Here is a 15582-nt window from a genome sequence, read left to right on the forward strand (position 1 = left end):
CCGGTTAGAATAGAACTCTATTTCTGTGCAGAATATCCCGCAAAGGAAACCGGAAAAAAAAGCTCAGGAGCAGGTTGACTGCCCCGGTTCACGAGTGGCATCAGGCGGGTCGACTGTTCAGTCAAATCGGCTGATCTGGGTGAAAACACTGAGTCATTTGTGCTCGGTCTTCATTGTTGTCTGCTGCCAGAAGTAGTCTAGTTTCCATGGTTAGTTCGTTTCTTGAAAAGCTCCATGTCGTGACAAAACAGGAAGAAAAAAAATATCGTAGAATCACGTTGATGCATTCATGGTTATTTCCTTTTACGGGAAAGCTAGGCCCTAGGTAACTTCTTTCGTTGAGTAGAAGTTAATAATACGATCTCCCGGATCACACACTTTTATTTCGTAGTCGGGGGAGGCAGAGAGGAGGGGAGGCGGAGGTGTGCGGAACGTATTACCCATGTTATACTGCATTTGCAGCCCGCGTTTAAAGGCCAACTGCACTGAAAATTTCGACCTCTTGAAAACACTATTTCCGTATAGTCTGCTGGAAAAGAAAGCAAGGTGCAAGATACAACAGCTGAAATACACGCGTGGACGCCGCAATCGGTCAGCAAAAAATCGGCGATTTTGAAACCGAAATCGAGGAGAGCGCGGCCGATGAAGTGCGTTGAAGGCGACCAGCGAGCGGCCAGACGGTCAGCAGCTCGGGAGCAATCCTGTGCGCAACCTCTACGCGCGCACGGGGCAGCAGATGGGTGAAGCGTGCGTGGCAGAGCTCGACCGGTTCTCCAGCTGCGTGGCTGGCCGGAAGCCCCGGACGGCAGCAGCGTCACAGGCGCGACATGGCTGTTTACGCGATCCGCCGGCAAGTGCAGCGTGGTCCACGGCGGAGCTTTTTAAACGCTTCTGACTGATTAACGAGGCGTTTCACGGGGCTGCCAATCGTCTCCCAGCTGATTTGGTGGTGCTTACTACACATTAAAAATAAATCTGGTCGAGGTGAAATTTGAGTGCAGTTGGCCCTTAACTGGAAAATATATAACGTTTGAAGTAAACTCATGTCTCGTTTTTTTTAACGCCTCCGTCCGTTCCCCAGAAAAATCGGCCATAATGTGAGTCATCCATAGTTACGAATCAAGGTCAAAAACACAAACATTCAGGAATATTCGTTTTTAAGGAAAGCTCGATCGTTTCAGGAATAATTGTTCAAGGAAACGTAATGGAACGCTCGGTCCGTTTACGCTTAACACCAGCCATTGCCTCCACCCAACTGACCAGAGAAGCGGAATGAATATTGGCACGAATTATTACCGTCCTGTTATCTTGTCCTGAGCCTCATGACGTGCTCTTTCCGGTATATTCCGAACTGGGTGATCTTGTTCGATGGGGAAAGGGTGTCACCATGTCGTCACTATCCTAGGGTGTTGTTCGCTTATCCCAGATGTTCTCGATCTAATTCGACGGTACTGGAAGGAAGAACGTGTTCCAACATAAATGCATGCTTCGGTTTTGTATGCTTCGGCAAAAAGTAAATTCCTGGTACGCCCTGGGGCCTCGGGGGTCACCATGCAGTCATTTCTTTCTATTTTTTGCTTTGGGGATCCCCGTGTCCATAATAACGAGACAAAAATGCATTTATTTGCCCGTTTCGTCCCCACAATAGCTGTCCATTGTCCGGACTGCAGGTTTCTATATTAACGGGGCAGACTGGGACATCTCACCGCAGACACCACTGTTGCGACTGGCCATCCGAGCGAAGCAACATGTGCTGCGACGTTGCCTTGGTCCGTCCGCTATCGGCGCGGCGCAAAGCAGAGCGATGAAGTTCTCCAGCCGACGAAGAGTTGAATCAACATTTATGTACAGTGTGTACAGAGGTAACAAAAGCGTTACATGGCTCGCACAAAGGCGACAGCACGTCTCCACTCGGTGCCTCCGAAAAGTGCCGCCCTCGCTGATGCTTCTCGGCTGTTTTATACCCCCGAGGGTCCGTTGCAGCCGCGAGCAGTTTTAATCGCTCCAATCAGGAATCTCGCTGACCGAAGTTCGAATCCAGCGGATGGAGGCGAAGCGGTTGCGTCAGCCGAGCCGTCTCAGACACATCACTGCGCGTCTGCCGCGGGCCGTTCATCCGAGGCATGCCTCGTACAGCGGGATTCACACGACGGAGAAACCCTCTCTTTTTGGCCCGCGGGACCCGCTCACGTGACCGGTTTTAGGCTCCGCCCCTCGGTGGGGATAGCCCGCGGTGGCTCCGCGAAAGAAAATGCCTCCGCGTGTTTTCGCTCGACGGCGGTGGCCCTCGGCGGGGAATGGAACCTGTTCCTCGGCCCTGTCGTCTGCTAGTCGCTCCGCTTAGCTCCGCACGTGTGGATGCGGCGCCACGCCGGATAATCCGGTCACGTGCCGTTGACGTCACATATCCGTCCGCCTCCGTGAGAGGGTTTCTCCGTCGTGTGAATCCCGCTTACCAGCCGTTGAGAAGGAGGAGAGGTGGTTCTGAGACGCCTGCAAGTTGCGGCACGTCTGCCGCGGGAGGTTTGGCCGAGGCGCGAATCGGCCCCGCTGTCGGCGCGTCGCTTGGTGCAGCGAATTTGGGCTGGGTGCTCTGGCACAACACCAATAGCGTGTGCCCCTAGTCTGTGACGTAGAGATAGCGCCCCTATCCTTACAAACAAAGCTAATCTGCAAAACAGCTAATACCCAACATAGCAATTAAATCCCACCAGAGCGCCATCTTCGCTGGACTTCCCTCTTCAGTGTGGAAGGGCTCTGATTTTTCATGTACAGTATGATCGTCGTCTTAAGGTGTGATTTTATGCCCCTCAAGTTTAGTAATTATGCGGCTTTTCGCTTTTCTAACACGCAGTGTGCGTGTGCGTGTGCGTGCGTGTGTGTGTTTGTGTAAGTGTGTGTGCCCTGGTAGCACAGAATGTTGCCCGAACATTTTTGCAACGTTTCCCCTTAAACGTGGCTGATGTCCGCTTTTTTTTAACGTTAGTGCAATGTTACTCAGAAACATTGCGTCAACATGATATTAGCATTGCTCCAACATGGGGGCAACGTTTGAAGGGTGTTGTTTTAATGTTTGGATAACGTTGTTTCTGACGTTCGCCAACGTTGCTCCACTATTGGAGCAACCTTCCAGCCACTTGCGGGACACATTTGAACAACGTTTATGAGACGTTTTTCGATGACGTTGCAGCAACTTTTCACCTACATTTTTGCAACGTGCATACCACATTTAAGCATATCCCTGTACCATTCATATGTTGTTATAACATCGCTACAATCTTGCAGCAACTTTAGATCTACGCTTTTAACATGCAGTTAGCATACAAGGAACGTTGCTTCAACGTTCAAGCAATGTTTTTATGAAGTTGCAATAACATTGCTACAATTTTGCGGTAACTTTCCAACTACATTTTTCCAACGTGCGGGTAACATTTAGAAAACGCCGCTTTAATGTCCAAGCGATGCTTCCTACAACGTTACCGTTACTTCATAGATACGTTTTTTCACCACGAGGGCCACATCCGCGCACTGTTGATATGACGTTCAAGCAATGTTTCTGTTACGAAGCAATAATATTGCAGCAATGTACAGGTAACTTACAGATATACATGCAACAATAACTAGATGAAAATAATGTAAGTTAACTTTTTCCTAGAGAGACGATTGTTGACGGCATGATAAGCGAGCAGTTCAAACCTCGTCTGCATAAACTCCTGAAAGGTATAAACCGGCCTTTTAGACTTGTATATTCATACATTTGATCTCTACACTGATTAACACACACAATTAAGGCAGTCCGGCAAAATGACGAACTAAGAAATGGCAGAATTTTAAAGCAAGGAACATGCAGGCAGCTAGCGTAAATAACAACACTGACACTGTTTAAGATGAAAGGACATGTGCTTTTTATTTTACTATTAACAATCGAGCCGAATACGTATACTGTTAAAGCCTTGAATTTCGCAAGTACGCTGTTTCAGACGATGCCTTCGTTTTCCTCCTCCTGGGTTTGCTTGTTCTTCTGTCTTGACAAGTCAATTTGATGACATACTTGACGGCCATGAACCCAGTAACATAGGGTTGTTACTGCACCGCTTCTGCGAAATGAACGAAAGCTGTAGTTTAGGAGGAGTTACAAAGTTGTTACAGCATAGACAATATCTCACCTCTCAGAACACCAGGACTTCTGGTATACAATATGGCCGCATCGATTTTCTTGTACTGGCAGTTCAGATGAGAGTTTACAGCCATTCCTGGAAAACAAACAAAAGGGCATTGCTGTAACACATGGCGTGCTCAAAAGCTCACTTTGGATGACGTTTTCTTCCAGATGAGCTTATTCGTGTGTCAGTTTTGTGGTGTTGGTAAATCTGAAGACATTTCTGAAAACAAAACAGAGTATATAGAAGTGGTGCAGAAAACTGAAGTGAAGCGAATTTTAGCTAATGGGGAAAATCTTACCTTTAGGAAGAAATATAGCAAAACAGGCCTCTCCACTTTACACTTTGTCTTGCTTGTTTAACTTTTTCTAATGCCTGTGTCAACTAAATTTATGACACACACATCGCATGAGTGGGTTTCTCAAGCATTCCTGGGAAACAAAAAGGACAAAGGTACTTAATTATATAAAATAAAATACCTCACAGCTTTCTTTACAGGCCATTGAGTAATTAAGTGAAAAGCCTTCAGACAGCGTACCAGAGAATTTTCAATTAACAAGAGAAGCCGACCAACTGATGATGACGTGGCACGTCGGCAATATTAATTGAAAGAAGACGATAATTGCCTCAGTGCCCATAAAAATAAAAACACAACGAACAAAAATTAAAAACAGGCAATTGTCAAGAATGGAAATATTACACAAATTATAACCATGTATTCCCTTGGTTGCCTAATTTATTAATTTACCGTTTGCTCTCGAAAAATGTGCTTAAAACTGGCATTGAGCTGTTTTATTTTTTTTCGTATGCTATTTTCTTTATAATTATAAGCATCCGACGAACACCAGCTTTTCACATGGAAAGTTTGTGAATACTACAAAGACGTAAGGCGTTGTTTTACATCGTAAGATGGTTAGCATAAGCAGCTGATAACATGGCCTAACTGCAACGCTAAATAGTGTTCTGGAACAGCATGCCGCTGAAACTCGCGTGAAATTAAACATGACAACGATTAGTTTTATTTCTCGCGCGCGTGAGCAGCTGTGGCGAGAAGTAAATTAAAAGCCAATCGTACGTATCAAGGTTCTTGCAGAACCTACACTCGATTTCAGCATCATAACAAAAAACCTACTGCTGAGCGCCCACCTCATTTCGCATTATATTCTTTCCATAAAATTTAAGCGCTGAATACATGTTCCACCTTTTACAACTGTACGCATTCACAAAAGCAAGAAGGATATGCCGAAGCTAGAAACGGGAGGGCAGTCTTGTTCCCGCTCTTTTACGAAGTAAACTGCGTTCGAAAGAACGAGGCCAGCTCAGAAAAACGAGCGCTTACCTTCACTGGTCGGTTGCTATGAACTTTCCAGCACACAAATATTCGCTGTAACATGCGGCCACACAACAAAATTTCGTATTGGCCCCTTCTCCATTCCGCTTGATTGTCAAGGTGGCTGCTCGTTTCTGCAAAAGCGCGCGCTTTTCATTCACTCTCTCCAACCCAACGCACGGCAGCCACGGCTGCCAAGCGCAGAGGAGCAGGAGGGGACCGCTCTGCGAGCGGCGCACACGTGTGCGCGTGTGAGAGGAGGGTAGGACGTTGGCCAAGGACAAAAGCCTTTTCTTTTCGTTTTTTTTTTTTTCGGCCATCCCCAACAGTGCGAGATGCTTGTGAAAACTTAGCAAAATGGAGCTGGAAGTTTCCCTTGTCGATTCACGATTACGTTTTTATAATACAGCCGTAATCTACTACCTAAGAAAGGCGTGCAATGTTTCAACAATAGGAAAGGAAAGTTGGGAAGCCATTTGTGGGTGCTGTTTTCAGGCAGGTATGAAAAAAAGCTGTATTAAGGTGTATCTGTGCGAGCTTCTTAAAGATACGGCCAACACGTCGAATGAAAAACACGGAGTATACCCGGTTAGTTTGTCTTTCCATATGGTACACGTTCCCCAAAAGAACATGCGTGGTAAAGAGGCCGCGTTAAATTTGGGATGTACATGGTGAAGTGAGCGGCTATAGGAACGTAGAGGAAGCTAAGTCGGAGCAGATCTCGATACTATTTGGTGACGGCATAAAAAGTTATTTTCTTGTTGTAATTCCAGTTTATTTATTTATTCAGCAAATAATGAGTGCGAAATAACACACGGCAATGAAACCCAAGTTCTCATTCGTATGCACTGACGTCGGAATGCTGCGCCGTCCGTTTCATGCGCGCGTTGGGTTAATTAGCAGGCGATGTATTCGCTCAGTTCCCTGGATATATGCGGCATGCACGTGGACAAAAACGCACCCGACTGCATTTGTAAAAGACTCACGAAAACAGCCCGATAGCTGGCCATGCGTGACAGCGCGCACAGTCGAGGGTGAAAGCTGCGCGCGGCTTTATCGATGCGCAGCAGCTGTGTTTTCCTCTTTAAGTTTAATGATGTGTTAAAATCGCCCTAAAATATCTGATTTGGCTGGTTATGAGGTTTCACGCGCCGACGCTCGAACACAGGCATTTTCGCTTCTCGCCTCCACACCCGCAAAAAAAAAGCGGCTGCCGCGGCCTGGAATCGAACCCGCGTCATTGGGCTCTATCCTTGGGCTCAGCAGCACAACAGCCACCGTGGTGGGTTCTTAAAGCAACTAAATCGCACTAAGATGAGACAATCGGTATACCAATTGCATGAGCGACACGGCCTGCGGCTGGTGCAAACCGTTGAGCCCTGACTGGTACACCGCAAGGATGTTCCAAGAGCGCATTCGCAGAATGGCAAATTGTACATCAGTGAAATTCTATTATTTGGGTGACATTTACACGGATATAAGTTGATTTACACTGGAGGTAGTGATTTTGCAGAGCGTGACTGTAACTTGATTGGCTTTCATCTAGGTATGGCATAGCGACGCTTCATCGCACACGTTCATAAATTTCACGAGGACTGGACTTCACGGAAACGCGTCCATAGCTAACAAAAGCGACCACTTACAGTTATTGTAAGTCCAATCTGTCCTCAAGAAATTCATGTGCCAGATGAACGCCGCTAAGAAATTTTTGCGCGTATACGTCGTACGCGTATATACCTTTAGAAAAAGTGAATGACAAAAAAAACCGGGTATAGAAATAAGGTGCCTCGTTGTTGAGTCACATCTTCATATTACTGTGGGCACCTCACCGTAAAAAAAGCACACACTTGTTTAGCAACTCTATAAGAAAAGTGCGACTACAGCACGACGAGTACAGAATTCATGATTGCCTTTGAAAGTGACTGTTTTTGAGCGATACAGTGTAGCCCGGTTATAACGAAGTAAGCGGGAATCTGAAATTTCTTCGCTATAACCGCTTTTTCGCTATATCTGGACTATTATAAGACCGCTATAATTGGGACGGGAAATCAAGATCACTTCGTTATAACCGCTATATCGCTGTAAGTGGGTTCGTTATAAATGGGCTACACTGTATTACGAAGGCTGAAGTGCAAATGGGACATATAAATGAAGTAGGGGTAAGCGACAAGTAGGAGACGAGGGGGAATGCAAACTTCTCATTATTGTTTATTGGGGAAAACAAATAACGCGCTGCAATGATTGGCTTAAACTGAGCTTGCTATTTCGTAAAACTAGGAGGAAACAGGTAGAATACGGACATTTATATTTGTAGGACGTAATTATGATTATAATAATTACGCCTGCATGAACAACAGAGGTTCGATTTCTTCCACGTGGACGAAATCGCCGCGGGCCCATGCGCCCGACACAAAGGAATGCCGCCGCCAACACGATCATTGCGGATGACGCGAGCTCATGCACGACACCAATAACTTAGTGAGGCTAGAAAGAGTATTGGCTATGATCAGGAATCTGCCTGCCTGACCTGTTAAAATTCTGTTCTCCAACATAAACGAAGCCTGTTTGTGTATTTTAATTATACAGAATGATAGAGCAACAAATGAGCGTTTTTTGCAAGTTTTTCCTGAACAAAACAATCTTTTGTTCGCGGTCAATCTTCAATCGAAGGTCCCATATTTGTGGTATATTTTGATTAACACCAAGAACGGCGATGAGATTTACCCGCTTACTAAAAAAAATGAAATAAAAACGATTTTCATTTATGGGACAGCTGGCGGCCATTTTGAAAAAAAAAATGACCGTCTTAGAACGGCGCAGCACCTGGCTTTAATGAAACGCACGATGCGCGGAATGGCGGTATTATTTTATTCTAGGCTGTATCCACTGTACATGTAGAAATATTGTGTGATAATCCAACAAATGAGGGACTAAAATAAACAGATCTGTCGCCGAGTTTGGTTGCGCCATCCATCGAACCGGCACCACACGTTTCTTTCGTTTTGAGAAACGTTCAAACGCTCACGGTTCCTTTTAGATTTCATGGGGGATCTACACGCTCAGCGTGACACTCCTCCACATGCATTTCTGCAGTTTTTCGAGAGCTGTGTCTCTAAATGATCACTCATCGATGTAGGGTGCCCTGCTGTCTGCCTCTGAATAACTTCAAATCCAGTACAGGTGCCGCCCTTTGTTCCGTTATATTTCCCGGTCTGGGGTGCTACCTGGTCCTGTGGTATATCATCAGTGGATATCAGATAGGCGATGCCTAAGAAAACGGCATCCATTCACGAGAACAAGATGGGCCCCTTTGGTGTAGCATTCGGCGAAAACTTCCCGTACTGGGAGAGGCCCTCGTCCTGCAGTGGACAGGCTGACGGTGGGGATTTCATTTATGTACATACGTGCGTCGTGCTTGCGTGTGTGTGTAAATGCCGTATTCTACGCAGCTAAAGTACAGTAAAGTACAGGAGGCGATGGTACAGCTAGTGAACTGCGGCTAAGGCGTCCGTTGTGCATAACCATTTGAAATTTTATAGGCGACGTAATCCCTCCAAAACATGGGTTAGTGTGGTGTTGACATAATAAATAAATGGAAAGCTGCTATACATTCAACATTCCTCAATATTGCGGAAACCTAGATAAACATGCACACAGGCAATGTTGTTTCTGGATTTTTCGTGGGCATTGTAGAAACTGTGCATCACATTTAACCACACTCCCGAAATTAACGTATCCCGATGTTACATGTACTACATCGCAAACATTCAAGTCTGCTGTACGGGATCATTTGAATTTTTAGGCAGCTTATGTAAATCCCCATACAATCGTTTAACATCATAAATATGACATTTGGCAACATTGCTGCAACACGAAAAAAGCGTGTAAAGGGCAACGTTGAAACGTTGCATGAATGTATCCGATGTTGGCCAACATTTGGAAACATTGCTGCAATGCAAGAAAGCGTGCCTGTGGGAAACGTTGCCTATGCGTTGTTTGTAAACTTTGCGTGAGTGTTGTTGAATGTGTCCAACGTTGGCCCACATTTGTCAACATTGCTGCAACGTGAAAAAACATGCATGCGGGCAACACTGCCCATCCGTTGTTTGTAAACATTGCATGAATGTTGTTGAATGCGTCAAACGTTGGCCCACATTTGCCAACATCGCTGCGACGTGCAAAAATGGGCATATGGGCAACGTTGCCCATCCGTTGTTTGTAAACGTTGCGTGAATGTTGTTGAATGTGTCCAACGTTGGCCCGCATTCGGCAACATTGCTGCAACGTGAAAAAACGTGCATACTGGCAACGTTGCCTACACGTTGTTTGTAAACGTTGCGTCAATGTTGCTGAATGTGTCCAACGTTGGCCCACATTTGGCAACATTGCTGCAATGTGAAAAAACGTGCATACAGGCAACGTTGCCTATACGTTGTTTGTAAACGTTGCGTCAATGTTGCTGAATGTGTCCAACGTTATTTGGCAACATTGTCACCACGTTGTGTAACGTTGCCTAACGTTACACAACATTGGCAACACGGCAGAAACGTTGCGGCAACAATTTGTGCTACTAGGGTGTGTGTGTGTGTGTGTGTGTCCGCTATCCGCTATCAGCCGTATTTATCAGGCGTCCAAGGACATGCGGCACCGCTGCCTCGCAACGGTAAGAGAAATTTGGCAAGGACGACAATTATACAACGTCGACTACGAAAGAAAAGACGCGTGTATGGCCCGGTGCCGCGCCTGCGCGATGAAATTCATTCTATGCCCACGTGGTAGCATGCCCGGCAGACACCGTCGCCTGCTGTGCCCGACACTTGCCCCATCACACTAAAGCGTGTTTCTACCAAAAGATCAAAAAATATAAATTTCCGTTCATTCATGCCCCGAAGCTACGCGTGGGCTACGAGGCATGCCGTAGCGGATATGTCCGGAAGAATTAAGACCAGTTCAGGATTTTTAACGTGCGCCGAAATCTCGACACACTGGCGTTTTTGGTATCTGCTTCCATCAGAAAAACGGCCCCTCGGCCTAGAATTGAACCTGCGTCCGTGGGATTAGTAGCTCAACGCCTTACCCACTGAGCCACCTCGATGTGTTTTCCAGCGAGAATTATGCCGCAACCATCATTGCGTGACCTAACTAAAGTAGGGCGTAATGGATTAACGCCCGTCTCAGAAATCAAGGAAGGCATAGATTATAAGCAGAAAAGAACTGAAATGAGGTCCATACAGCGTCTATTGACGCAAGTTTTCAAAATACTTTTCAATATTTCCACGGTTTTGTCTCCGCTGCAAGAGCTCGGTTTGGGAAACGACAGATGGTGCCGCGCGGCCAAGCTACACATAACCCTTTAAGTAGACACGGATGTCCTCCCAGAGAACAATCGCGTAAGAAGGCTCGGTGTTGCTCTAGAGACGAGCGGTAGTGCCAAAAATCGCAATCGCCAAAAACTGAAAATCTTTAATCAACTGCTCACCAACAAAACGCCCAACCGAGAGCAGAGCAAGAAAAGAGAAAAAGAAATGATGAGACTCACGCAACCACTGATCATGACCAGAATATAGCAGCGCCTATATACTGTCCTACAAACATGGATGACTACAAATTTACCCGCACCAATAAAGTGCAAGGAACATATCAGGGCACCATATAAGGCAACCTCGCAATTTCGACCGTGAGACAAACTAACAAAGGGTGGACCACCCGGGTAACAGAATGGACGTGCAAAGATGGGTCTAGAAGAAGGGGAAGGTCATATACTCTTGATGCACGGATATAATAACAATATTCGAAGCAAGGAATAGACTCGGGAAGCGCAGGGCAAGAGCAGGTGAAGGTCAATGGGAGAGTCCTTCGCCCTGCAGTCGTCCTAAATAGAATGTTGGTTATATTGACGATGAATATGTATGTTCTCAACTTGTGTCTTCTTAACTCATTTCAAGAAACCGGAAAAACCACTCTCCTAGCACCAAGTAAGCGGATTGAAAAAAATGTCAGCATCTCCACTCCGTGGATGATGGCGATGGTGTGGAGTACGGGAACTCGAAATGACATCCAAGTTGCGCCCCGAGTGACATCCGATTTGTGCCCCGACCGTCATTCGATTTGACCCGTGAGTTGCACTTCGATTATTCGCTAAATGAAACTGCAACTCACGGCTGAAATCGAATTTCACTTGATTTTCGCTTGATGGTGGTGTGCGCACGGATGGAGGCGGACGGACATTGGGATGTACTCAGCATCGTTACAGGCGAGGGAGTAAGCCGTTTGATTCTCGGGTACTAACTCGCGGTCGTAGCCCAATGGGTAAGACGACTGACACTAACTCTGTCTGGTCTACCAGACACGGGCAAAAATCCTGCCGGTGCCTGTGTGATTCTTTGCGGTTGTAAATGCTATGCGCACGGACGCGGACGGACATTGTGCAGTCCTAGGGTGCTCCGCACCTAAAACAAAATCGGCAGGGGCCATCGAACAGCAGACCGGCACCCCCCCCCCCCCCCCCCCACTTTGAAAAAAAAACTACTGCACGCCATGATAGACCGATCCAGCAACCCCCGATCCATGACCGATCCAGTGACCCAACATAAAAACTCTCCTCTACCAATAATATGGATCCGATTCTACTCATGAAGAGGCGATGTGGCAGATCACCTGTTCATGTTGCAGATCACCTGATGGTGGCAGATCACCTGATGTGGCAGATCACGAGCACGAGGCCCCAATTTTCTTAGTTGACTACTCTGGCAATCTTTGTGGCTGTGTACCACCCTGCAGTGTACCACCCTGGCACTCAAAAGATTTCACAACATCGGGCACGTCGACAGCATCTCTGCGCTCTACGCGCAAGCAGGCAGTGTTTCCCGGTCCCCCACCTCACACTATCCCGTGAAACCGCATCTGTGGTCAGGAAAGCACAAACCTCTTCCCTCATCACTCCATCCCGTATCCACTACATACATGGCATCCTCTCACGTCCCACTTGCCCTACACCCAACTGCCCTTCCTACCCATCAGTACGACACCTTTACTGAGAGTGCCATCCACCAGACCTACTACCACACCTGAGCCCGCATCGCTTCCTGGGAGGATTGGTTGAACCCAGGTACTGGCGTGGTTGCCAAATCGACGCAAGAACTTTTGGTGGCCCACTGCCTTCGTGTTAGTGCGGCCCTCTGGAAGTTCTACGAACCTGCCGTTTCCTAATGAAGAGGCTGTGGCATGATGGCCCGGACTAGGGCTATTTAGAGAATAAAGTTTTCTCTCTTTCCGCGGTAAGGACAAGCGGGTGACGCAGCCGTGTACCTCCAGCGTTCGGCAGAAACTCGTGATGTCACTTCACACGCGCATCTCGGCGAGCAGCGACTAGGTGCTGGCACGGTCCCAAAATGATGCACGAAGCCAGGGGTTGTTCCAGTGGCAAGCGGCGCCGGACCGTCCTACAGATTCTCGGCTTGCTAAGGAGTTAAGCAGAAATGCGAGTATGAGTGCGCAAAGTGGCAGCCGGAAAAGACTGAAGAACGGGAACTTTAGCGAGCTAAGCGTCGGGAGGATGCAGAAAGATGACAGCGATGAGGCGTTCAATTAGCCATATCAGTCGGTTGGCAAACTGTAGCTGCTTCCGCTTGCATACCAGCCTAGCTGAGCCAGAGCCGCTGCCATTTTTTGGGATTAAAACCACCGGTGAAGAACACACACTGGTCAATTGCAGCGCTTTCTCACTGCAACCACCCGAGACATTTTTCATAGAAATGAATCAGTTTTTTTTTATAACTTGTTTCTTTTCATTGCTCCTGTTTGAATAAGTTTTTATTATATAGGCCCATTGAAAGGGTAAAAGCAGCCACTTCTTGCACCTTCAAAATACCTCATGAGCTCATCCGAGCAAATGTGACATCAAGGTATTTCTCGGCCCGTCTTCTATCCCTTGAGTAGTTAGTTGGCCATCTTGTGTGCCAACTGCTCCATTAAGGGGAGACGTGGGTCTTGAAATGAACTTTTTTATTAATTGGTCTGTGATAATGAAAATCACTGTGCATATGTGTTTTGACTTCCTCATTTCAAATATGTAATTAGGTTTCAAGTGGTATAATTATTTTTTTAGTTATAAAGAAAACACTGGAGCCTAATTAAGTAATTTCTTACGGGCCTTTAAGGAACTTTTTATTCAATTTTTTTTTAAATAAATGGTATGGATGTGTAGCTTAAGACCTGCCATGCATGCTGAAGCTATTTATATTCCTGTAAAGATAGTTGATTGGATATAATTAGCCTAATTATGCCAAGTACAGTTTTCAGAAAACTTAATGAGCTCATATTATTACTCATAACATTTATTTGGGGCAAATCAGCATGCAGTTCATTTTATCCCGAATTCAACGGTATAACACTTGTAGAAATCCTTTGAAAAAAACTACCTCAAAACCCCTGTAAGGCTAGGCACATATGCAAAAAAAGGGAAGCTGAGAAAATCGCAGTTGAAGTTTTACTACAAGTGACAGGTTTATCTATTGAGCACATGAAAAAAAGAAAGGTTCTAGAATGTAGCTCGCTTTTCGCTCAATACGAGCATACCAAGTTTGCTGAAATCAGTTGCTGGGAAAATTATGAAATCCTCTGTCTACAGATGGCACTTGGCAGAAAAACTGAACAAAAGCAAAGCCAGAAAGTTGCTTCAATTTTTATGCTGTTGGCAGCACGCCGTCACTCTTTGGCGACTACGGCTGAGGTCCCGATCGTGCACCACAGTTGTAAACGTTTATTTTGTTATGTTACTGCTTCATTTGTAGCAATCAAATCGGATTTGCATCGCGTTAAATGAGTTGCACCGAAGGGGCTGGTAACGGAATGCCCGCCACTGTTCTGTGACCGTGTGACGTGCATGCGCTTGGCTAGGTGGGATAACCACGTTTTCGGTTTATTCTACTCGTATATCACGTCACCAACGCACATTGTGCACAGTGCGAACATTTATAATTCTCAAATCGCTCATCTATATGGTAACCTGCCGACGAGGAAGCGCGCGCCGGAGTGCGGGCCGATCCGCCGCGGCATCGTTGATAACAGAATGAACACACTTCCCTTGCGACGTCGGCATGCAGCATCCTCCACTTTATCATTTCTTTTCTTTCTATTTGCTGCTCATCGAAAGATAGACGCACCTTAGTGCCCCCGCAGGCGTAATCATATCGCTACGCTATCGTCTCGGCAGCCCGCGCGGGCGGCGCCTACCTCCGTCTCGGCGCCGTTCTCGCGACAAGTCGTCGTCACACGAGCAGAAAATCGTATTTCAGGCGCTTTTAATAATGATTGTTCTTCCTTTCGCTTATCGATAGATATATTTACTTTATTTTTACGCCATGCGGGGCTTTTGCCGGTCCTCGCATAGACGAATACATGAGCCGTTGCACTGTGATTGAAGTGCCGAGCAGACGACCCACGGCGCCCAGCCAATGAGGTTGCGCCCTGCAGTCACGTGCAGTCAGTAGCCAATTAGGCGGCGCGTTCCGTCTCTTTTCTACCCCGGTTTTACTCGCAGCTAACGGACGAAACGGAGTGGTTCTGGCGGGGAATTGAAAACGAAAAGACGCACTTTCGAATGAGACCAAGATGGACGCCGTGGCGCATGTAGAACCCGAGGGGCGAGTCGTCGAAAAAATGCTATTTTCGCGTCGAATCTTGGCCGATTTTAGCGGTTGTCGGTGCTATCAGGGCCGTACCCAGAGGGGGTGTTTGGGGGTTCGAACCCCTCCCGAAATCTTTTCAAGGCAGCACGTAAGCAATACTTACTGTTGCTTTCAGCAAAACTACCCCCTTCCGAAAATTCATAAACCCCCCCGAAAAAAATTTCTGGGTACGGCCCTGGGTGCTATACATTGATATTATGGCTCAAATACGTACTCCTGGGTCTGGATATTTTGCTAACCGGTAGAAAAATAGCTCTACTTTCCGAAAATGGCGATTTCTAAAAATCGATTTTTTGGCCAAATTTCGCGATTCCAAGACCCGCGTCTCCCCTTAAATCTTCAATAAACACCGTTTGCTGTCTTCACATCACAACCCAGAATTGCAATATGAAATAACGACTAG

At 46.5% G+C, this 15582-nt stretch overlaps 2 long non-coding RNA genes across 4 annotated transcripts in view; one reads left to right on the plus strand and one right to left on the minus strand.

Moving 5' to 3' along the window:
• The window catches only part of LOC144169760 (uncharacterized), a 37109-nt gene that overhangs the window by 20796 nt on the left and 731 nt on the right, over window positions 1-15582 (plus strand). The gene's annotated exons all lie outside the window — the stretch shown is intronic.
• Window positions 3895-5676, minus strand: LOC144167597 (uncharacterized). 2 transcript variants are annotated; one of them, XR_013322051.1, is made up of 4 exons: window positions 5500-5676; window positions 4462-4591; window positions 4167-4382; window positions 3895-4097 (listed from the first exon to the last, which is right to left on the minus strand). It is a non-coding gene; the product is annotated as an uncharacterized LOC144167597 (long non-coding RNA). The 2 variants fall into 2 exon arrangements; XR_013322050.1 differs by lacking the exon at window positions 3895-4097 and having other exon boundaries at window positions 4106-4382.

This window comes from Haemaphysalis longicornis, unplaced genomic scaffold (assembly GCF_048455015.1).
Source record: "Haemaphysalis longicornis isolate Haplotype H1 unplaced genomic scaffold, Haemaphysalis longicornis Haplotype H1 scaffold_2, whole genome shotgun sequence".
Classification (NCBI taxonomy): Eukaryota; Metazoa; Arthropoda; class Arachnida; order Ixodida; family Ixodidae; genus Haemaphysalis; species Haemaphysalis longicornis.